This window comes from Leptonychotes weddellii, chromosome 2 (assembly GCF_054177405.1).
Source record: "Leptonychotes weddellii isolate Sample4059 chromosome 2, ASM5417740v2, whole genome shotgun sequence".
Taxonomy (NCBI): Eukaryota; Metazoa; Chordata; class Mammalia; order Carnivora; family Phocidae; genus Leptonychotes; species Leptonychotes weddellii.
Window position 1 is genome coordinate 175096071 of NC_138370.1, and position 23429 is coordinate 175119499.

A 23429-nucleotide genomic window follows, 5' to 3' on the forward strand; every position below is an offset into this window, starting at 1 on the left:
AAGCAGGCTTCCTGCCAAGCAGGGAGCCCGATGCGGGGCTCGATCCCAGGACTCTGGGATCATGACCCGAGCCGAAGGCAGACGCTTAACGACTGAGCCACCCAGGCGCCCCAAGGCTACTTTATTTTAAAGGAGAGTTGCTGGGGGCGCCTGGGTGGCTCAGCGTCCGACTCTTGGTTTTGGCTCAGGTGGTTATCTCAGGGTCGTGGGATCGAGTCCCGCGTCGGGCTCCATGCTCAGCAGGGAGTCTGCTTGGGATTCTCTTCATCTCTCTCCCTCTGCTCACCCCCCCAAAAATAAACAAACAAATCTTTAAAAAAAAAAGAGAGAGAGTTGATGTGGTATGTAGGGGATCCAATATGGCAGCAGGGGTGGTCTTTGGAGGGAAAAGGAAGTGAGAGCTGCCATTTCTCTGTCACTTGCTGGGTATCAGGGGCTGCCTGGGGCCTGTCTACTGAAAGTCTCATTGAATTGTCTCATCAGCCCCAAGAAACAGGCCTTGTCAACCCCATGTGCCCATGAAGACAGCTTGGCCCACCCTGCTCTGCTGGACCCTGGCCTAGCCTCTTCTTTTCTCCCTGCCCCCCTGTGGATCAGGCCCTGTAGGCACCGCTGTCCTAGACTCTCCCCTGTACCCTGGGACTCATTCCCGAAGGCAGCCCCTGGCCCCCAAGGGCTTCTAGGCCTGCTTTTATCTTCTCACACCTGACACCTGAATGGCCCAGGTTGACCAGCCCACCTTGCTGGGGTTGGAGAGAGGAAGCAAGTAGCCCTACATGGAAGCGGGTAGCACCGAGAGCTTGGCATGGGGAGGACTCCCCAACGCCCTGTCTCCCAGCAGGTGGGACACCGAGAAGGTGGGCAGCAGGCTCTGGAGAAAGGCTCCTGGAGTCAGAAGGCGCGTCCTACTGGGTGACCTTTCTGAGTTAATGAACTTGTAGGAGAACTGGGGTGATTGACGGATGATTGTACTCCTGCAGCCAGGGTCAAGATTCGGTGGGGGCAGCATTTAGCAGAGAGCCTCCGGGAATGTCAGGCACCCTGATGCCTCTGAGCCTCTGTTTCCCCATCCGTGAAATCATAGCACCTTACGTATTTGTGGTGAGTTCCCAGGCAAAGGGAGTGGCCATGAGGCACCCGGCTAAGGGTAAGATCCCCGCTCATAAACCACCTCCACCAAAGCGCAGCGGGCTGTGATGGTCCGCACTACGGAGGCTGTTGCCTATGGTAAGCCCTTGGCATCCGATTCCACTCGGGATGGTTGTATTTGCTCTACCGGGGGAAGAGTTAACTCCCTGTGTCCCATGGTAATGGATTCGTCTTTCTCCACGTAGAAGGTTCCAGCAGCTGCTGAAAGAATTGCTGTATCTGTGCGTCCATCCATCCATCCATCTACTCATCAGCTAATGTTACTGAGGTCTGACTCTGTTGGGGCAGCAAGATGAACAGTAGAAGGAGGAAGTCACAAACTGGCTCTGTGGCCCTGGGCTAGCCATTTGTCCCCTCTGGGCTTCAATGGTCCTATCTCTGAAGGGAGAGTCCTTGTTTCTGACATCTTAGGGATTCTTGAGAGGCATGAATTAAATGTCTATAAAATGCATGGACAGTGCATTGAGTAGGAGCCCAGTAAACTTTCCCTGAGACTTGATGTAGTCCGGGAGGGCTTCCTGGAGGCGGCAGAGCCTGAAAGAGATCTCAGGGGATAAATAGACACTCAATCCCCAACACACAGTTACAAACCAACCCAAATGAACACAAGGCAGTACAGGGACATGTTATAAACATAAAACCATATTAATCTATGTGTGTAAAGAGTTTGGTAATATTTTCTCCAAGTATAGCTGGTTTTTACTGGCTCCCTTGAGCCAGTGAATGAACCAGCATCTAACGGCCAAAAGAAACCCCCGTAATAATTGTCAGGGGGTCAAGTGTTTCTAGGTGTGTTTCTTAAGTGTGTTTCTGAGCGCTGATTCAACCAAGTGTGTTTCTGAGCATTTTTGGTTTAATCAAGGATTTTAGAGCCAACATTTACTTAACCTTAGGCTTAGCTTTTTTACTGTATACAAAATGAAAGTGGATAAAATTCTCTTAAACTTTATGTAGAAGGATAGCTGCTCAGGAATCGCAAGATTTTCTAAAAATAGAAAAAGAAACCAAAGAAAGGGGATTTGTTTAGAAACTCTTAACAATTTACCGCGAAGTTGCTGCCCTCGGAAATAGTGTGTTAGGGAGGCGGGTGCATGCACTGACGTGGACCCCAGCCAACCTACCCACACGCATGGCGGGAAATGAGAATTAACAGTGAGAAAGGTGGTTTTCTAGATCAGTGTGGAAAGAGGCCATGGGCCCGTTTGGTACTTTCAGTGGAAAATAGAAGGCTGTGCCTGGTCTTTGGTGAGGGATGAGGCGAGAATGTGGGGTTGGGTCTCTGGGTGGAACCCTTGTGCCAAAGTAACTATTAGATGTGCCAAGGAAATAAAAGTAACAAATCCAAATCTAGTAAGAAAAGTCAAGAGAATATATGCAATCATTTCAGCCAGATCGGAAACCCAGAATTTCTAAGACAATGTGTAGACACATTCGATGTATCAAACGTAACTGCGTGTGAGGCGAAAATGCTGCAAACCCAAATCAAAAGATAGCAGGGATTGACCAGAAATGCTACACATCGGACGAGTGCAGGATTAATGTGCAGTGACCGCCTCTGGTGTGTTTCTGGAAAGCTCTTGTACGTTGGGAGCGGCAGGAGGTGAAGAGTTGAAGGGCTGGGGGTTTGGGTGGACGTTCCCAGAATAACAGCCCCCGCACTTGTTAACTGGTGAGAAGATGCTCAGCCTCGAGGAGGCAGAGTAAGGACAGGGCCACTGTCTCTCAGCCCGCAGTGATGCGTAGATAAGACAGAGAGAGAGAGAGGCTCTTCTCTGAACGGGAGTGAGCGGGCCCCGCGGGTGGGTGGGTGGCCCACGCGTTCCTGGTGCGGTGAGCCAGCCGGCAACGGCCACCGTGAGAGGGACACTGTCAGTGGGCCCGGAGCAGTGTTCATGTTGTAGTATCTTTTAAATTCAATTTAAGCTAAAAACAAAACAAAACAGTTCACCCACTTCTCCCACGTCCCCACCCTGGGTGGCTGGCCTCCTTCCCTCCCTCTTTCCCTTCTCCCCCCTTCCTTCCTCCCTCCCTCCCTCCCTCTTTCCCTTCTCCCCCCTTCCTTCCTCCCTCCCTCCCCCCTTCCCTTCCTCCCTCCTTCTTTCCTTCCTCCCTCCCTCCCTCCCTTCCTGGCTCACCTATAGGTAAGATAATACTGTATTTGTACTTCTCTGTTTGACTTATATCACTTAGCATAATGTCCTCAAGGTCCATCCGTATTGTCGGGAATAGCAAGATTTCCTTTTCTATGGCTAAGTAGTATTGGGGGGTATGTGTGTGTGTATTTGTCTATCCATTCATCTATCAATGAATGCTTAGGTTGCTTCCATGTCTTGGCTATTGTAGATAATGCTGCCATGATATCTTTTCAAGTTAATGTTTTTGCTTACTTTGGATAAATACCCAAAAGCGGAATTGCTGGATCATGTGGTATTTCTATTTTGAATTTTTTGAGGAACCTTCATGTTTTCTCACGGCCACACTACTTTACTTTACATTCCACTGGTAGTGTACAAGGATTCCGTTTCCTCCACGTCCTCGCCAACACTTGTTATTTCTCATCTTTTTGATACCAGCCGTTCTGATGGGGGTGAGGTGATATCTCACTGTGGATTTGATTTGCATTCCCCTGATGATGAGGGATGTGGAGCATCTTTTCATGCACCTGTTGGGCACCTGTACGACGTCTTTGGATCAATATCTGTTCAGATTCATAATTTTGTGTGTGGCTGTCCAGTTTTCCCAACACCATATATTGAGGAGACTGTCCTTTCCCCAGTGTGTATTCTTGGCTCCTTTGTTGCAAATTAACTGACCATATATGCGTGGGTTTATTTCTGGGCTCTCTATTCTGTCCCGTTAATCTATATGTCTGTTTTTATGCTGATACCATATTGTTTTAATTACTGTAGCTTTGTAATATAGTTTGAAATCAGGGCGTGTGATGCCTCCAGCTTGGTTCTTCTTTCTCAAGTTTGCTTCAGCTATTTGGGGTCTTTTGTGGTTGCACACAAATTTTAATATTGTTTACTATATATTTTTTAAAAATGTCATGGAATTTTGATAGGCATTGCATTAAACCTTTTTAATTGCTTTGGGTGGATTGCTTTGGGTGGTGTGGACATTTGAACAATATTAATTCTTCCGATCCATCAGCATGATATATCTTTCCATTTATTTGTGTCTTTCTCAACTTCTTTCATTAATGTCTTGTAGTTTTTAATAAGCAGGTCCTTACACCACCTTGGTTGAATTTATTCCTAGGCATTTTAATCTTTTGGGCAGAATTGTAAATGGGAATGTTTTCTTAATTTCTCTGATAGTTCATTATTGTGATAGAAATGCAACAAATTTTTGGGTATCAATTTTATATCTTGCAACTTTACTAAATTCTTTTATTGGTTTTAACAGGTTTTTTTTTTTGATGCAGTCTGTAGGGTTTTCTACATATAACATCATCTGCAGATAGTGAAAGATTTACTTCTTCTTTCCTAACTTGGATGTCTTTTATTTCTTTATCTTGCCTAATTGCTCTGGCTAGGATTTCCAATACTAAGTTGAATAAAAGTGTCAAGACTGGGCATCCTCGTTTTGTTCCTCATCTTAGAGGAAAAGCTTTCAGTATTTCACCATGGAGGATGGGGTCAGCTGTGGGCTTGTCATATATGGCCTTTGTTATGTTGAGGTACGTTCCTTCTATACCCACTTTGTTGAGATACATTGTAGTAAGTGAGAAAAGCAAGATAGAGGGTGGGAGATAATGTCATCTTGCTTAATATGAAACAAAGCCAACCAACAGCAAAACAAGCCTGCCGTACCGAGGTGTGCGTTTGTGTGTACAAGTATGTGAGCTCGGAGAAGGATCTGAACGGGTTCTCCCTGGGATGTTTGGTTGGGTTTTGTTGTCTGGGTGGGGATGGAGGGAAGCCTTGTGGGTGGGGGCAGAGGGGGTGATAGAATTTTATAAAATTTATAGAAAGGGAGTGGGGAGGAGGAGGGAGGGGAGCATAAGGATGGTCACCAATCTGGTCACCCCTCACCAACTCGCCTACAATAGTCAGTACATCAGGCTGGTGGGATTTCACACCGTTTACACTTCTTCTGTTATATATGTAAGTATCACTCAGGTTTCTATAGTGCACAGTGTGATTTATATAATCAGAAATAAAACAGCAAAGCTATTTTCATTGCATGAAAAAAATGGCAATACTGTGCATCTGAGGAGAAGCCCAAAGGATTGAGATACATATATATATATATATATAAAGGACAGAGAACATTGTAGAAAGAAAACAAAATTGGAAAGGAAGAAAAGGTTAATAGCAGTTGGGCCAGCGAGAAGTGAATCATCAGGAAGCTGTGTCCTGGGGAAGAGCATCGTGTGCATAGTGTGTCTTGTACCATGAGCAGGACAGTGAAGGACCCTGGGACGGTGGTGTGGACACACAGTGGCATGTTGTGGGTCACTGTGAATTTCACTGGAGACGACCTATGTCAAAACCCAAGCAGGCAATCTGTACTGTGTGAAGTACGCAGCACAGACTGGGTTATACAGAGACTGGTGAGGCCGAGGGGCTCGCTGCCACCTCTCGGGCAGAGGGGTGAAGGCAGATGGTCGCTGTCCTGCGGCTGGGGGTCTAGGCCCCCCGGGCAGGAGCCAGAATCAGGGTGGGCCTGCCAGGGAGGAGTCACAGTCTCTATTGGAGACGGGACCGGAAGCAGAAGGGAGTAGGTTCTCCAGGATTCTGCCTCCCTGCCTGGCAGGGTGTGTCTGGAGAGCCGGGGTTCAGGGACGGCCTCAGGGCTGTGTCCCGGGTCTCAGGGGACAGGGACAGACTCAGGGGGGAGCTGCCCGTGTCGGGAGGGAGACGAGCTGCCCTTCCAAACGCTGTCTCTGGAGGCAGCTGTCACTGCTTCGGGGACCGCGAAATTACATCTCTCTCTAAATGTTCCTTTCTTTCTTTCTTTCTTTCTTTTAATTGCCATGACTGGAATAATCCCAGTTTATCTTCTCTTTCACCCTTGACAGTGAATTTAATTTAATAGGCTTTAACTGTGCTGCCTCTGATCTTTAAATGCCGTGTTTATTTGCCTTATTAGCATGGATGCGATGTTTGAAGGAAGCGCACAGATGTCTCGCAATGTGGGGTTTCACCCAGGGGCTGGATTGTTGAGCAGCCTTGCTGTGTCCACAGCCCCAGACCGAAACTGATGGGGACAGAAAGGTCTGCTGTTTGCCCGGGGCCGCAGGAGCCTGCCATAGTGTGGGGATGACAGGGGAGGTTGAGCAGATGGAAGGAGGCCAAGGCTGTCCCTACTGAATGTTCTGGAGCCCTGTCTGGGGGAGTCCTGCTTGAGGCCCCAAGACAGGAGAGGTGACTCTGCCCACCCCAGCTCTCCCAGCTCGTGTGTGTGTGTGGTGTCCTCCTGCTGACTTCCCCCAGGAAGACCTCTGGCCCTGTCAGTCACCAAGTTGGCCAGACCAGAAGTGGAAATCTGAAGTGTCCCAGCTTCATGACACAGTCCAATTCCAGACCCTGGAAGCCAGTGGCCCTGCACAAGGAAGCCAGTGAGGGGCCATGTCCTGTTCTACGAACATCCTGCCCAGGAAAGGCAGCTGGGCTGTCCTGCCTCAGGGCCTTTGCATGTGCTCTTCTCTTTCTCGGATGCCCACATGGACTGACTCCTCAGTGCACTCCAGTCTCTGTTCAAATGTCACCTCAGTGGGAGAGCATCCCGTGCCACTCTGAAATAGCAACCCCTTACTCTCTGCCCCTTATTCTGTGATTCATAGCAAGCACTACCTGACAATGGACGTTTGTTCTGCTTATTACCTGACCGCCCCTCTGCAGCATCAGCTCCCTGGGATCAGGAGCCCTGGCATCTGGTGACCCCCACCCCAGGAAGGGGGGAAGCCAGAACCAGTGTCCTGCTTTCCTCATGGCCCCAGAGAGATGGTCACACATTGTCCCCAGACCTTTCTATAATGGGACGTCTCCTCTTGAGATGCTCTCAGGAGAAAGGGAATGGGGAAAGTGGAAGGGGAGAATGAAGGAGAGGATGGCTCACACAGAAAATCAGAGACACGTGGAGAGAGAGACACAGACAGGCCAAGAGACACAAGGACAGAGCTGCCCCATGGGAGAACTTTCAGAGACAGAGAGATGGAGAAAGAATGCACACAGAGATACCACCACAGAGAGAGACAGAGACAGAATCCGAGGTGCATAAGAGGCCAGAGATCCATGCCCAGAGAGAGACAGAGAGCGCTGGGGTCTGCAGACACTGTCTGGGAGCGTCTGCAGGTGTTCCTGGGGGCTGGGCGGCAGCCAGAACAGCCCATTTCTTCATGTTGCTGAAAAATCGAGCTCTTCTCCTTCATTCTGTCTGGAATCCCACCGTCAGCTGTCTGCCGCTCCCCCAGATGCTCAGACACAGAAAATTCAGACAAGCTTTGGGCTGGCCTGCTTCCAGTTAAGAATCTGTCCTCAGGAAAAAAAAAAAATCCTTCCATGGGGAAGGAAAGAGAGGACTGACATCACCCTGGGGCCTGAATCGTACACGCCCGTCTTGAGCAGGTCCTTGCAAGGTGGTGTGTTGTTGTTGAAGATATATAGCGTCCTCCCATGTGGGCAGCACTGTCGGCCCCGCGGATTCATTTGCATGCTTCCTGTGAAGAACAGCACAGTGACATCCTGGTGTTTTTAAAATAGAAGTTGAGTCACATTCTGGAATCAACCCAGTAACAGGTCCTGGGATCTAGGAGACACATGATGGCATCAACAGGCAGTGCAGTTACTGGGAGAGCATCTTCAAGGCTCACTCAGTCACTCATCAAACGTCTCTTGTGCTCCTGGTGGCGGAGCCTCCCCAAAGCATCTCTGTGTCCCCCTCTCAGAGCCCAGCGCAGGGCCAGACATGCAGCAGGTACCTGGGAATGTGTGGATTATGAGTTGGACAGATGCAAGGAAAGAAGGGAGAATGGATGGATGGATGGATGGATGGATGGACAGGCAGGTGGTGGATGGGAGAATGGTTGGGTAGATGGATGGACAGACAGGCGGGTGGTGGATGGAAGAATGGATGGATGGATGGACAGATGGACAGGTGGGTGGTGGATGGAAGAATGGTTGGGTAGATGGATGGATGGACAGGCGGGTGGTAGGTGGAAGAATGGATGGATGGATGGACAGGTAGATGGTAGATGGAAGAATGGATGGATGGACAGACAGGTGGGTGATAGGTGGAAGAATGATTGGATAGATGGATTGATGGATGGGTAGATAGTCATTAAGGGAAGCAGATGGGAAGTGTCAACCAGAAACAAGCCCAGAATACCACAGGGCACCACTTACTGGTCTATAGTGGGGACCCACAGGATCGCCCTACCCCTCAGAACTCAGCTCCCTTAGACTCCATCGTTACTGACATCTTCATACCCACCCCCTAGCTTTCCAAAGGCAGGACCTCTCCTCCTCCTCTCCCTTCTCCTCTGAGACCCACTTAGGTGGGTGGTCTCTGCACTCGTGCACGTTCCCATGGAGGAGTAGGCCCCCTCCTCTGCTGATGGTCATGCACACAGGTGTGGTGAGTGGGACCCCCACCGGAAGGGTGGGACCCCACATCTCCAGAAGGACAGAACCCCAGCTGGGGGGGAGCTCTTCTCCAACATCGGAACCTGTCCCATAGGCATTGCCCCTCAGTGACTGTGGGGCCTTGGCTGGGCCATTTCAGGGGCTAGAGCCTCAAATTCTTCTTTTCCTTGGTGGCTTCTCGGCCTCCCTGAGGGCTGCTGAGGAAGTGAGAGTGTGTGGCGAGAGCCCGTGGTGCCGTTCCTGGCCCCGGGGGCCCCTCCGAGCACCAGAACCACCACTTTCTCTGCAGGTGGACGGGGGAGCTCGTGGGCTGTAGGATCTGACAGACCTGGGCCCACCTGCCTCTCCACCTCTTTGCTGTGGGATTCTGAGCAAGTCACTGAACCTCTCTGAGCCTTGGCTTCCTGGTATCTGCAATGGGGCCCCGTGTTCCTGGAGGGAGAGCACTTGGAGAAGTGGGACCTGCACTATGGTGCAAGTTGCATGACTTCTAAAACTGCTTTTGCTGGGGATGCGTGGGGGTTTCAGCCACCGCCTGCTGGCCAGCGCCTGGCCGGAGCCCCACACCCCAGCTCACTGAGATGGCTCCGTGGGAGGAAGCACCCCCAGAAGGGGGACCATGGCTTCAGCTTGATTCTAGGAGTGACGTATGAACAAAGGGTCACAGTCCCCCTTCATGTGGCCTGGAGGTGAGGAAGTCCACTTGTCACCCAGCCTGATGCTGGGACAGGTCCTGCCTGTGGGGTGAGAGTCCCCAGGCTCCGAGACCCCCACATGCTCCCAAGGAGACACAGATGGCAGCCTGGCCCAGGGCTCTGCAGTCCCCCCACCCCCGCCCGCCCCCGCCTCTCCCAGCTCCTTGGACCCGTGGTTGGAACAGTCAGTCCCACATGCTTGCTGAATGATGCGCCTTTGCTGAGAAGGGCTTGACTCATAATTTTCATGTGCTTAAAGGCATCTTGTCCCTGTTGAACTCTTAAATGAGAGTCTTAAGAATTGGGAGAAATATGTTCTGCTCATTTCCACCCGCTTTGGTTCTCTTGCCTGGAGAGCAAGGTGCATGAAGTTATTATTGTGGGGTGCCTGTGGGAGGAGGCGGAGTGACAGGGTCTGCAAGGGGCATAGGGGGGCGGGCGGGCGGCTCCCGGGCCACATTTTTACTGCGGTTTGTGCCATTATGGAAGTTATTTGGGCATTATTCAGTCATTTCAGCAAACTTTCACCGACTGGCTGCTGGGGCTGGGAGTGGGAGACGCAGAAGTGGGGGCCACGCCTTGCAGCTTCCACAGTGCTGCAGGGCTCAGGGCCAGCCCAGGTGCCCAGACCAGGCCACCCTGATGCGCCCTTGACCTGTGACCCAGGTTACTGCACCGGGTGTGGGGTAAGGAGGACTCTCAGCAGGAGGGACAGGCACCAGTAGGCGTCCCTTAGGGAGGAGGAAACATGAGCCTGTCTCACACCTAACACAGAACTGCAGGAGATTGTCAGCAATGGGGTCTTTGGGGAAGGGATGGCTTCCCAGCATGGAGGGTAGCCAGACACCAGCACTCTCCTCCCAGGAGCTGATGTTCTAGACAGACAGTACCTTCACAAAACGTGTATAATGTCAGGAAGCAACGTGTGCAATGGATAGAAGTCACGTGGGAAACGGGGCAGAGAGTCACGGGAGAGTGGCCCAGGACACCGTCCTCAGGGAGGGACACTTGAACCGAGCCTGGAACACAGTGGGGAGTCAGTCCCTGTGCGTATCTGGGAAGGAGAACAGCATGTGCAAAGGCCCAGGACGGACTCCACACCCAGGCAGTGTCTCGTAGGCCACGGGGACAGTGCTTAACTCTTCAAGCGGTGACACGGGTCAGCACATCCCAAGTACAACCAACCAGGGCGCCTCACCTGAGTCTTGGTGTCCAGGGTTTTTTTTTTTTTTTTTAAAGATTTTTATTTATTTATTTGACAGAGAGAGACAGCGAGAGCAGGAATACAAGCAGGGGGAGTGGGAGAGGGAGAAGCAGGCTTCCCGCCGAGCAGGGAGCCCGATGCAGGGCTCGATCCCAGGACCCTGGGATCATGACCTGAGCCGAAGGCAGACGCTTAACGACTGAGCCACCCAGGCGCCCGGTGTCCAGGGTTTTTATCAAGGTTGGTCATGTAGCCCTGTGGTTGACCTCAGTCTCTGGCCCCTCTAGAAGTAAAGGGGTCCCAGCTGACCCGAGACCCCTACCGTAAATCACATCATCAGCAGGGGCTGGCACACTGGCTGGGGGCCTCCGGTGAGCAAAGGCACGCTTAACAGGTGGGACCTGCCAGGGCCTTAGAGGTGACCTTCCAGGGGCCAATCAAGGGCCTAACCTTTCTTGGAAGGTGCAGAGTTCAGACAAGCCAGACCCACTGAGTTGACCTCTTGCTGCCAAACACAGTCGCCAAACACCTTCTGTTTCGAGGAGGAAGAGGAGGAGGAAGGCACTCCCTGTATTCCGGGCCAGTCGCTGTGCTGGGAGGTTCATGTCTGTCCTTTCATTTAACACTTGTGAGGACCGTGAGTGGAAGGTGTGTCCCCATTGTACAGAAGGGACACCTGAGGTCGGTAAGTCGAGTGACCAGCTCAAGGTCACACAGCCAGTGGTCTTAACCTGTCAGCACACTCCTCCACCTGTGATGTGGACCGTGGCTGCAGGCCACTCTCTTTGGAATAATGCTGTAAGCATGGGGGTGTCTCGTAGGAGATTGGCTGGGAGAAGCTGGGGCGCTTGTTGGGGCTGGCCACCTGCTGGGCCTACAAGGGGCTCTGGAGGGGGTCAGAACTCTGCAGGGTCCGCTGGGCACCCTCGGAGAGCCACGCCCTTGTCAGAGCCGAAGCCTCGGCCCCCAGTGCCCTCTCCCCCGGGGCCCCTGGTGCGGTGGGCTGGCTGGGGTTGACCAGGTGGTCCTGGAGCTGCTGAAGGATGGGTGTGTGTCTGTCTGTCTGTCCTGCCGGTTCCGCACGTGCTGCAGGCAGAAGCCGTCACCACTGCTGCAGGCGGCCTGTGCTCTGTAGCCGTCAGCCTTCATTTATTGTTTGTTTTCAGTCTCCAGAAACATTCACCTGACGTCTTTGTCACTGGCTTGGTCTGAGGGGTTGGGTTCTGTTTCATCGTCTTGACGGCGGGTTGGGGTGAGGAGTGATGGAGACCTCTGCCCTCCAGCGTCTGCCTAGGACATCCTGGAGTATCCTGGACACAGAAGCTCTGCTTGGGGCCAGGAGACCTCAGTCAAAGTCACGCCCCGGGCCACTCAGCTGCTCTGTGACTTTGAGCCAGTGACCGCCCTTCTCTGGGCTTATGTCCTTTCCATGGGAGGGGCGTGGGGGAGCCTGGAGGTCTCGGGCCCGTGGGGCTCTCACAGTGGGGTCGGGTGCTGAGGGCTCGCATAGGGCCTGCGGCAGGCTCTGGGGGAGGACCGGCTTGTGGATTCATCTGTGCGCTCCTTCGACAGCATTCACTGTCCCCTGCTTCATGCCGGGCCTCGGGCGAGGGGCTGGCCAGAGAGCTGGTCAGACACAGGCCTGGCCTGGAGGGGCTCTCGGGGGGATCAGGGGAACAGAAGTCCCTCCGGTGGGATCAGGTGTCGCAGGCAGCTGTGGGCGGGTAGCAGAACAGCAAGGAGACTGCGTGGTGGGGGGGGGCAGTCACCCAGCAGGCCATGTGCTTCCTGTCTTCACCCTTCGAGGCTCTTCCCTGACGGAGCCAGGCTCTCCTCGCAGCCCTGCTTCCCTCCTGTGCAGGTGGGGAGCTGACAGCACCCCTCCCTGCGTGCCTTCCTTGGCCTGCCCGCCGGCCCGCTGTTGTCAGGGACTCCGCGTTGATCCCGAGGGTGTTGGGGACCCACTGGAGGTGGTTCCGAGGGAGCTTCGCATCATTTGGGAGAAGTGGACACTAACTTAGGTTCAAGGAGCAGAGAACTGGGGCCTCTGGCCGGCACCATCTGCAGGCTCTGTTAGCTGGAAAAGGCAGGTGATCTGGTGCCCCCCATCCTCGGTGGAGGCCCCGTTCCTATGTGCGGGTGATGGTTTCAGGGCCCCGCAGGGTGTGTGAGCGTGGAAGAGGCTGCTTCCCCGGGAAGGAACAGGGGCACGCTCCTGCCCTGCCCTCTGCCGCGCTGTGAAGGGAAAAGGTTGGAGACGGCTCTCCTCTTACACCGTCCCGCCTGGGAAGTGGCTCCTGGCAAGGTGCGGGGGCTGCATGTGCTGGGGCAGAGCTCACGGGCGGGGGCCAGGCTGCCTCGGCCACCCTCAGCTCCTGCGCTCCCGGCCTCAGTCTCCTGCTCTGGAAAATGAGACAGTGCTACTCATCTTCACGTGTTGGGAGGATTAAGTGAGCTAGTACGTGCAAAGCACTTGGTTAGCATGGAGCTTGATATATGGGGGATACCAATGATGTGTTCTTGTCATCAGTACCGTTATTGTCCCCTGTTATCACAGACAAGTTCAATCTCAGAGATATGGACCGACTCGTCCAAGATCCAAAACTGGGAAAGGATGGAGGTGTCTGCAAGCCAGATCTCTCAACTTCAGCCCAGAGACTGAGTCTTTAGGGACACAGTTTGGAAATGGAAATTTGTAGGCTGTTGGCTTAACTATTCCGTTTTGTATGTCATCAACCCTTTGTTTCTATTCCAGGAACTTTTTGCCATAAAAAAGATTTTTTTTTTTTTTTCAATCAGATATCCAGTTTCATGACTTAAAAAGTTCTTTGGCGTTTACCAAGATGGAGAGGTGTTTGTGTTGCATCTTATTTCTTACTTAGTTTCTGCACTTTGGATTAAAATATTCCTTGTAACTTTTAAAAATAGAATTTCCTTCCAGATTTCCTGGATCTCATCTGCTAATGCCTCTTCGCATTTATTCTTCTTTAAGATGCTTAATCTATCGTTCGGGCTGCCATTGGCAGAAACAGTGTAGTCAACAGTCATTCAAAAAATCAATTTAGAGCGTCAGATTCTATAATTTGACACATTGGCATAGAAAAGTGTTATCAGTTTGTGCCAAGACCCCCTAAGAATAAATGAGGCCCCTAGTTTTTAAGATATCCAGTTGTAAGATTTTTCTCAGATCTAAAAAACACATTTTTTAAACACCACATGGAAGCTTTGAGCTTCACAGAGGAGCCCCGCTCCTGGGGCATCACCTCGGGAATAATCCAGGATGTGTTCAAGTGATGAAGATGTTGTTGATGACGGGCAGAGGGGCTCAAAATAGCAATCCATGGAAAAAAGTGATTTTCCAAAGCGCTTGGCACGTAGGAGGCCCTCGGTGTTTGTGGAAATGCCTGGCATAGTTCAGCCTGAGGAATGGCCCATCAGTAAATCCACGTGGCCTGGATGGACTGTCACACAGCCAACAGGAAATGCCGACCATCCGAAACTCAGAATGGAATTTTGTGTACATGCTGTCATTGATCGATCAGTGTGATCACCTTTGGACAAGGGCTGGACGGGCGTAGAGGGTAAAGGGGCCCCGTCGATGGTTGAAGCAGAAACTTCTTTTCTTGTTACTGTTGTAACCACTTCCTGTTATTTTTGTCCTATTATCTTAAAATGATTCCAAGAAGAGTGGAGGATGTGTTGGCATATTGAGAAAGGAAATTTCATTGTCAGTGGATTGGTAAACTTCTGGAATTTTCCTAAGGATGGATTCCAGTTCCCAAGGGGAGCCTAAGCAGGCACATCCCCCAGAGCCAAGCCCGGACCCTCTGACTTGGCAGCTCACGCTCCTCCCCGCCTCACGTGGCCCTTCTCTCCGTGGCACTGCCAACCCTCTTCCGTGATGAGGTGGTGACTGGGTTGGACAGCTTTTCAGAGCCGCGTTATCTGGTCTGCAGCAAATCTTTCTATGTTACTATTTGTCTTATTCTATTTGGATGTTTTCTATTTGAAATGACATTTCTGGGCTTCAGAGGGGCTTGGCATGCTCCCAGGTCGGTTGGTTCCCTGGGAGAATGCATGCGTCCGCGTGCTTCACCCTGGGTCATGGCAGAAGGAGGTTGGCCGTGGGCAGGCCTGGTCCTGGCCAGTGGCTGCCCCACCCCGTTCCTAGGAGATGCTCCTTTGTCATTCCCGACAAAACCCAGAGTGCCCCACACTGCCTCCCCCAGCCCCTCCACGATCCCACCATGTCGGGATCATCAGAGAGTCGCCTCTGCCAGGACATAAACCCAGCCCCTCCAGTGCCCCATCGGATACAACTTCCTCAGTTAACCCAGAAGACACAGCGATGTCCTATCTGGTCCCTGGCTTGCTTCTCAGGAAATCCCACCTGGTGTCAGTCCCAGCGACAGCCTGTCACCTGCAGCCTCTGGGGTGAGTGACACCTCCCCTCCCCGCACCTGCCACTGCTCCTGGCCTGTGGCCTGGGCTGGGGATGGCTTGGTCACCTACCGCGGCCCCTGGAAGCGTGCCCAGCTGAGGGCTTGCAGAATGGCTGTAAAAACAGGAACATCTGCGGGAGGTTGACGGGGTCTCATGTGCCAAGGTGAGCAGCAGGCCGCCTTGCCAGGTGACCGTGGGGCCTTTCCAGGGACACAGGCCTCATTTAGCCCCGATGGTTAGAAATCAGCTCTAAAGACTCCCTGCCCTCCTCAGCTGGAAAGAGAGCTATTGCAAAGGTCCTACCGTGTGCCATGTTCAAACCTCCAGAAATAAAACCAGCCCTGAGCCATGGTGTCCCGTGTCCCCTTCCTTTCCATAGAGCCAGAAGCTGGTCGAAGGGGCATGCATTATTGAGACCTGGGGTCACCTAAGCCTAGCTTCGTCTTTGATGAGTCCCAACAAATGACCACTCATTTGACTCTGTTTCCTTGTTTGTACCAAGAGTCACTGGCCGGAAGGAGATTAGATGAGGGGGGAACCACCGAGTGTCTTCACCCGGGGGCACGCGCGGCCCGGCCGGGACGAAGGCTGTAGTGTGTTACTTGTGTTTCCTCTGGACTCCGCTGTCTAAGGCTGTGGGCCTCGGCCACTCTCGCTTCTGCCTGGAACTGGGGCCTTGATTCCTTCCCTGCCGCTGCATGGGGCACCCAGCTCCCCTGACCAGCGCTCAGGGCCGACAGCCCGGGGGCTCTTCCTGAAATGCCTGATCCCCTTTGTCTGGGGCCCTCTTCCTCCTCCTCCTCCCCTTTCCAGCTCCCCCAGATTCTCTGCGAGGCCCCCCAAGCCCCCTTTTTCAGGCTTCCATGAGAGCATATAGACCGACCTTTTCAGAGCTCCGTGCAGGCTTCTAGCACCTTCTCTGGGCTCCACGGGAGCAGCCAGCACCCCAGGCTCTGAGAACTCATAGAAGCTACTCTAGGCTCCAGAAGCTCATCTTCGGGCTGCACTTCATGCTTCAGCCCCCCACACTGGATTTTGGGCCCCTAAAGGCAGCACCATGTGCTGTTCCACAAAGATGTGGCAAGGGCATTGCTCCCTCAGAGTGGACCTGGGCACAGCCCAGAAAAGGATCCTGGAGGCCCCCCTGCCCTGGGGGGGTTAATCCCATGCTGCTGGTCTGTGAGGAGCTCTTGGGAGGGTTGGCATGCAGGAGGAGGGGCCCGGGCAGCAGGGGGGCACTCCTGGGGTCGGGGGCACTGCCTGGTGACTACCTGGTGTGGGATCATGCCAAGATCTGAGCAGCTCGTATAGACCGGCTGCTAGAGTCTAGCTAGTAGCTGGCACCACCCACTGCCGAAGCCCCCTGCCCATCCAGGTCTCATGCCACGCCTAGCACAGAGCCTGCATGTAACTGACGCTCAGGAAACGTTTGTTGAAAAGACCTCTCCCACTGAGGGCATTCACTTATTTTTTTGGTAAAGATTTCATGTATTTATTTGACAGAGAGACACAGCGAGAGAGGGAACACAAGCAGGGGGAGAGGGAGAGAGAGAAGCAGACTCCCCGCAGAGCAGGGAGCCCGATGCGGGGCTCGATCCCGGGACCCTGGGATCATGACCTGAGCAGAAGCAGATGCTTCACCGACTGAGCCACCCAGGTGCCCCTGAGGGCATTCACTTATGTCAGGAATTTTTAAGGATAACACAGGGCTTCATTGGAAAGGATGTGATGCTCATTATGGAGTAATGAACGCCTGTGGCCAGAAGCCAGCCTGAGCCGAGGTGTCGTGTGAGCTGCCTTGCAGGGGAATCTGCTCCCAGGCCATGCACCAACTCCCATCCCTAAGGTGTGGGGAGAGCTGCCTGGCCCAGCTTCGTTCTGGAGAGTTCCACTAGCGAGTGTCACAACACCTGACACTGGTGGGGGCAGAGGACCAGCATCGCTGGGGCGGGGCGGCTGGGACCCCACGTGGAAGGGCTGGTTGGGAGACGGGCCTCGTGGGACAGACTGGGAGAGGTGGGCTCCGGCACCGTGTGGCCGTGGGGACACCAGCCCTCCTGGCCTGCTGGGAGCACAGCCCGGCGGGTGTAAAGCGGGCTTGCGTTGAAAGAGCCATGAGAACCAGAGATCACAGTGGCTCGGCCCCCTGACTGGGACGGGCAGCGTCCAACCACTGACCATTAGCGAGGGCCGCCCCACCAGGCTCCTCCAGAGGATGGAGTCGGAAAGTCCAGCCGCGTGGTGCCACGTGAACCCCTCGGGGGACATCACTACTCCACTCAGGGGACAGCCTGCGTTTTCTGTAGTTGCTGTGATTAAGTACGAAAAAGTCACTTCCTCCTCCTGAGCCTCGGTCTCCTCATCTGTAAAATGGGAAGGCATGCTCCTGTTCGACCGTGGCCTTCCTGTGTCAGCGAGTCTGTGTGTCCGTCCCGAGCATGGAGTCCAGCGCGGGGTGAGCATGTGGTTTCACTAACCGCCCCCTTCCCCAGGGCCTTTCACGTCGGAGGGGCCCGCTCTCCAGATCCTGCCCAGCGGCTGCAGCAGACTGGGGTGACTCCCTGCCCCACAAGGCTTTGCGCCCCCTGGGGACGGGGCTGCTTTTCTCCCCCTCAGTTCACCCACCTAGCTGGCTCCTGACTCTCCACTTCACACTCAGAATCTCGAGCCACATTCTGGAATTTTCTTGAATGACTTGACCAGCCTGAGAAGTGCCCCACACTGCCCCAATTCTCTTCTGCTCACCCCAAGTCCATATATTAACAGACCCGGGCAGCAGATCAAAGCCTACTGTCTGTGGGTCCCCTGAGGGGTCAGTGCCTGAGAACTAGAATGGCCCTGGTGCGAAGGCGGCTCAGTGTCCGTTCCCTTTCACCACACCGCACATCACTCCGCTGTGCCGGCTGGAATCCCACCCAAGCTCAGACCCACGTCAGCCGCGAAAGCATGCCTCTCATGTGTCACCTTGTCCGATGGGAGAGCCCACGGTAGGTGCCTGGATCCCTGTACAACTCCGGACAAGTCCCTTCCCTAGCCGGGCCTCAGTTTCCCCATGGGTCAAGTGCAGATGGTAATTCGGACCCTCTGGACTGGCTACAGGGGTCTCCTCAGGATGCTCTGCAAACTGTCAGCATCCTCAGCGTCTGGGCAGCCGCGCTCCAGCAGACTCTCAGCCCAGGTGGGATGGTGATCTGGTGAGGCCAAAGAAAAGACCCAGAGACAGCAATCGAGACACAGGTTTACTGCGGGGGACTGACATACAGGGAGTCCAGGAGCGGCCGACTGGACTGAGCATCTGCTGCTGGGATCAACGTGCAGCAAGTTTTCATACCAGAGCCGCTTAACCTAGCAAGCATCAGCGGCCTTTCCCTCCTTGCACGGAGATCAGGGCCTGCCACCTGCACACTCTCCGTTATAAGGGCGACGCTCTGGGTTGGCACCCCCGGAGCCCCCGGCCTTGAACACTGAACAACACGTTTCACGGCACATCCTGCTTGGTGGGACTCTGGGGGGAGGGCAGGATCTCTACATTCTCAACAGTGACTAACAGGGGCACTCGGGGTGTGCTTGCACAAACTAGCTGTCCAGCCTCATACTCACTGGACACGCAGGTGTGTCCACACACACCTGCACCTTCCGCCAGAGAGGGGCCCACGTGGAGTTGCTGTGACATCTTCCCCCGGGGGGTGCAGAGAGGCGGGGACTGCACCTGCCACGACCGCGAACCTACCTCGTGCTCTTTCCTCACGCAGGTGTGTGACATCAGTGTCATCAGCCCCTTTTACAGATAAAGAAAGTGCATCTCGGAGTCCGGGCCTCACCCGGGGCTGCTCACCTGTGGGAGCACGAGCCGCGCAGGTGGCGCCCCCTACTCACAGCTGCGGTGGTTTTCCGAGCTAGCCGGGTGGAGGAGATGGGTGGGAGGTAGGGGCTCATCTGCACAACGGGGAGGGGCAGGAGCCGAACATATGGCCCTGCCACTGAAATAATTATAGAGCATGAAAATGGCTCAATTAAATTATTTTTTGAAAAGTGAATATGTACAAACACTCAGCAATTAAGCAGCCGATTTGCAAAGAGTGACTTTCCAACGGAGCTTGCCTTTCCTGTTTCTGTGTGCCCAGTTTTAGAGTTGGGTTTTTTATTTTTAATTTGAATAAATGCAGATTGGCATAATCACTCCCTGCACTCCCAGATGCACTTAAGGAGAACTTGGAGGTGGTGGGGGTGCAGAGCGCTGTGGGGAAGGTCACCCCGGGGGAGGGCACGGCAGGGAGGGGCTCGGGGGTCGCTGGGGCAGCTCAGGAGGGGCGTGTGGGGGTAGGGCCATGGAGGCCGCCGCTGCCAGGGCTCAGACATGAGCACATTCCATCCCCACATTTTTGATGGGAAACTCATTGCCCAGAGAGGGAAACCTGCTCACCTGAGGTCACAGAGCCTGCAGGTCTGCCCCCAGAGCACCTCCATAGGAATCCAATAAGCATTTGTTGAGTGCTCCCTGTGTGCCCAGCCTGTGGATTCCTGCAGGATCCTGGTGACCGCTGTCCTCACTGCGTGATCTGTATAGACTTCAGGAGGAGGTAGCGTTAGGTTCCGGGTTGGTCAGAAGGTCTGGGTTCGGACCTGCCCCCACTGACCAGCTGGTCACTGAGGCCAGTCAGCCTCTCTTTCCCGGACTTATTCACGGTGATAAATTCCATTCTCGTCCCCCGCCTACACTGGGGGTCCACCGAGAGACAGGCAGTCAGAGAGGTGGGGATCTGGCGGGGGCCAGGCCAGCCCATTGCGAGGCGAGCTGGTCAGGCTGTTTACTGCTGGCCTTGGCGGTCGGCATTCTTACCCGCCGAGTGTTGGGAGCCCGTCTGGCTGTGTCCTGGTGCCTGGCATGCAGCTGGGAGCCGGCAGACACCCAGCCAGCGTGGGGGAGCGATCGGAGGGACACGGACAGGGACGGGACCCCGTTACTAGGGTCGCACGCAGCATCTCTGTCTCCCCTGTGTTCTCGTTCCCTGCTTCCCGCTCTCTGAAGAAACTTCGCCCCGAAGCCTGTGCACCTGAATTCCAGCCATGCCCCGCACTCTTCCTGGGGGCACAGCGAGGGGAGGGGCAGACTCCAGAGGAAGGGGATGTGACAATGGATGGGAGGTGGGGGGGATGCCCTCTGAAGGTGGAGGAGGGGCCACCAGCCAAGGAGAGTGGGTGCCTCTAGAAGCCGGGGAGGTGAGGAAAGGAGCTGTTTTGGAATTTTGACCTCCCAAACTGTAAGATAATAGATCTGTCCTGTTCTAAACCACTAAGTTTGGGGTAATGTGTTACATCAGCTGCAGGAAACTGCTCACCGGTCCTGATGAAGCCCGCCCAGCCTGTACCAGCCTCCGCCTCCTCTGAGCCTATAGCCCACGGAGGCCCCTCGTGGATGGCTGCAAGATGGAGAGGGATGGCGAGGGGGGCATGTTGGCACCAAATGTGAATGATTCTGCAGGAAGAGTCGGCAGGGTGGGGTGGGTGGTTAGATGGGTGGTGCGGGCAGCTGGGGGCAGGGCAGTCGAGGGTGGCCCCTGGCCAGGTCGGTTTCACGTCCCCGGAGAGTCTCCCAAGATTCTCTGGACATGTCCATCGGCATCACTGCTTACCTGGAAATGCGGGGCTGCTCTGTCTCTCTCAGCAGCCAGCCTGTCGTCCCCGTAGGGCAGGACAGTGTCTGTCCTGCTTACGGCAGGAGGAAGTGACCGGCACACGGTAGGTATTCCGTAAACATGCGTGCCATGACCGAACTTGACCCAGGGAACACATTTGAATTCCCACTTGGAGTGTGGAGCTGGAAGCTTTAAGGAGCTAAACAAATATTGGACAGAGGAGTGAGTGAGTGAGTGAACTGAGGGCCTCAGCCTCCAGCAAGAGGCCTGGAGTTTGGGGCTCATGACTAACGGGAACCGGATTTGCATTGTCCTGCAGCGTGAGCAGTTCCTGGTGCCTCAGTAGCTGGAAGCAGTGGTGGACTGGTTCAAACAGATCCCTCCTTCCCTGTCCCAAGAGCAGGAAGGAGAGCTAGCCTGTCCTCAGGGCCTTTGCACCTGCTGTTCCCTCTGCCTGGAAGGCTGTGTTAGTTTCCTAGGGCCACCGTAACAGAGGACCACACACTGGCTAGCTTGAAACAACAGAAATTTATTGTGCACAGTCTGGAGGCTGGAAGTCCAGGGCGAAGGTGTTGGCAGCGTTGGTTTCTTCCAGAGGCTCTTGGGGAGAGTCTGTTCGGAGCATGTCTCCCAGCCTCTGGCTGTGGCCGGCAGTCCTTGGCATCCCTTGTCTGCACTCTCCATGTGTGTTTGTGTGTCTGTGTGTCCCTGGGTCCAAATTCCCCCCCTCTTATGACACCAGTCATTGGATCAGGGCCTGCCCTACTTCGGTGTGACCTCCTCATAACTTACATCCGTAAAGCCCCTGTTTGCAAATAAGGTCACATTGCCAGATTCTGGATGGACACAGATTTGGGGGGGACATTACTTAGCCAGGTTACAAATCGCTTTCCCCCAGCCAGGCACATACTCTTTTCCTTCCTGTCTCTGCCCAAACATCACCGCGTCCAAGGGGCCTTCCCTGCCTCTCTGAGACAGCAGTCCCAGTGTCCCCTCCAGCCTAGTGCTGATCATACCTGATGCTGTTATATTTTTCTTATTCATCACCCTCGCTCCCTCGCCCCCCCTAGACCTGCTCCACCTGCAGGCCCACACTAGCAGGTGCCCAGGAGTGAGCAGGTGTGAGCAGGCTCCTGTGACCGGGAGGGGGAAGGGTGGTGGTGGGGGTGGTGGGGGAGGCTGGATCCTTGAGAAGCACCTGGGCTGAGGCAGGTGGGTGTCAGTGATGGAGGGGAGGGGTGGGTGGCAAGGTATCTGGGAGGCAGAATCCACGGGCAGGTCTTACACTCAGCTTGCTGGTGGTGGTAGGGACAGCAGAGGGGCCAAGAGGCTCAGAGGACCCTTCCATGTATCAAGCTCAGAAACACAGCCATTGGTTTCCGTGGAGACTCGAATTCCCTGGGTCTCTGGATCACTCCTCTGCTAATGGGCCTCTGGCTCCCTCCTTCCCAAAGCAAATCAGTTCTCTGAGGTTTGGAGACTAAGTGCGTCCCTAATCACCCCTCCAGGGAGGCTTTCTTGGTTCGCTGGAGCAGAGTCTCTCTGGGGAGGCCAAGGGCAGTCAAGGACCCACCTTGGGGAGGGGACTGGCCCCCACCAGAACCCCCTGGGAGTCAGGGGGCAGGTATTGCTCTCTGTCGTGGTCTGGGAAGGGTCTTGTGGCCCTGAGGCTGGTAAGGGACCTGGCCTCCAGGGACAGGAGGACAGGTGGCCACTAGGCACCAAGACAATGAACACGGCCCATCTTCCCGGAGCTCCGGTTTCTCTTGAAGATTTGGGGAGGAAGTCTATGTGTGCAGAAAGCACTAAAGATGTACTGGGGAAGGCAATGGACACGTGCTGGCAGGGCAGGCATTTATGCTGCGCGGCCCCAGGCTGGCCCCCAGGCCCTGACAACACTGGGCAAGCCTGAGAAACACTGCCTCGTCCAGCCCCCAGAGGGGGAGGGTGCTGCTGGGGCCCCAGGACAGGCTTCCAGCCGACTCCCGCGGCCCTGGGGCTCGGCTCGTGCAGGCAGCTCTCAGCTGTGAGGACACACAAGGTAATCACAGGGAGGCCCAGGCCCGAGGGGTTCCCGCTGCTGGCCCTGTCCCCTCGGTGGGTTGACTCTCCTGACCGCTCCTGATGGGGAAGCTCAGGGACGGCCCTGAAGCCCGACATCCTGGATGTTCCGCTTTAGGGTCAGACGGGCCTGGCCACCCCGGGGCTCACGGCCAGCCTTGCTCTGTAATCACAGCACATGTTAATGGGGTGATAATAAGGAACATTGGTTTTAGGGTCACGGAGGTTTTAAGCTTCCATGTGGAATTAATTCCATGTCCCGCTATATCAGTTGCTTCCAAACCACACATGTGAAATCACTCTGATGACCCCTCCCCCTCTCGCCCCGGTGGGCAGGGGGTTTAGAGCCAGAGATTCCGTCCTGCACCCCTCATGCTACGGCCAGGAGAGTGGGCCCCCAGGTGAGGAGGGGCCAGCCCCTGGAATGGAGCCAGCAGTGGGGGGGCTCGTCGGCAGACCCGGGGCTGGGGGCCTGGTTTCTAGGGGCACCCGGAGCTCTGTCCTGCCTGCCGTCCCCTGCCGTCCTCCAGCTCTGTGTGGCCATGGTGGGGAGGGTGCAGCTCCCCGGAGCTGCTCAGGGTCCGGAGAGGGAAACAGAGAAGCAGGCAGGCCGCTGGGAGGCCTCAGCACGGTGAGGGCCGTTCTCCAG

General features: G+C 54.7%; 1 protein-coding gene across 1 annotated transcript in view; it reads left to right on the forward strand.

Annotated features, from left to right (window-relative positions):
- Positions 1–23429, forward strand: part of SORCS2 (sortilin related VPS10 domain containing receptor 2) — a 409142-nt gene that overhangs the window by 218966 nt on the left and 166747 nt on the right. The gene's annotated exons all lie outside the window — the stretch shown is intronic.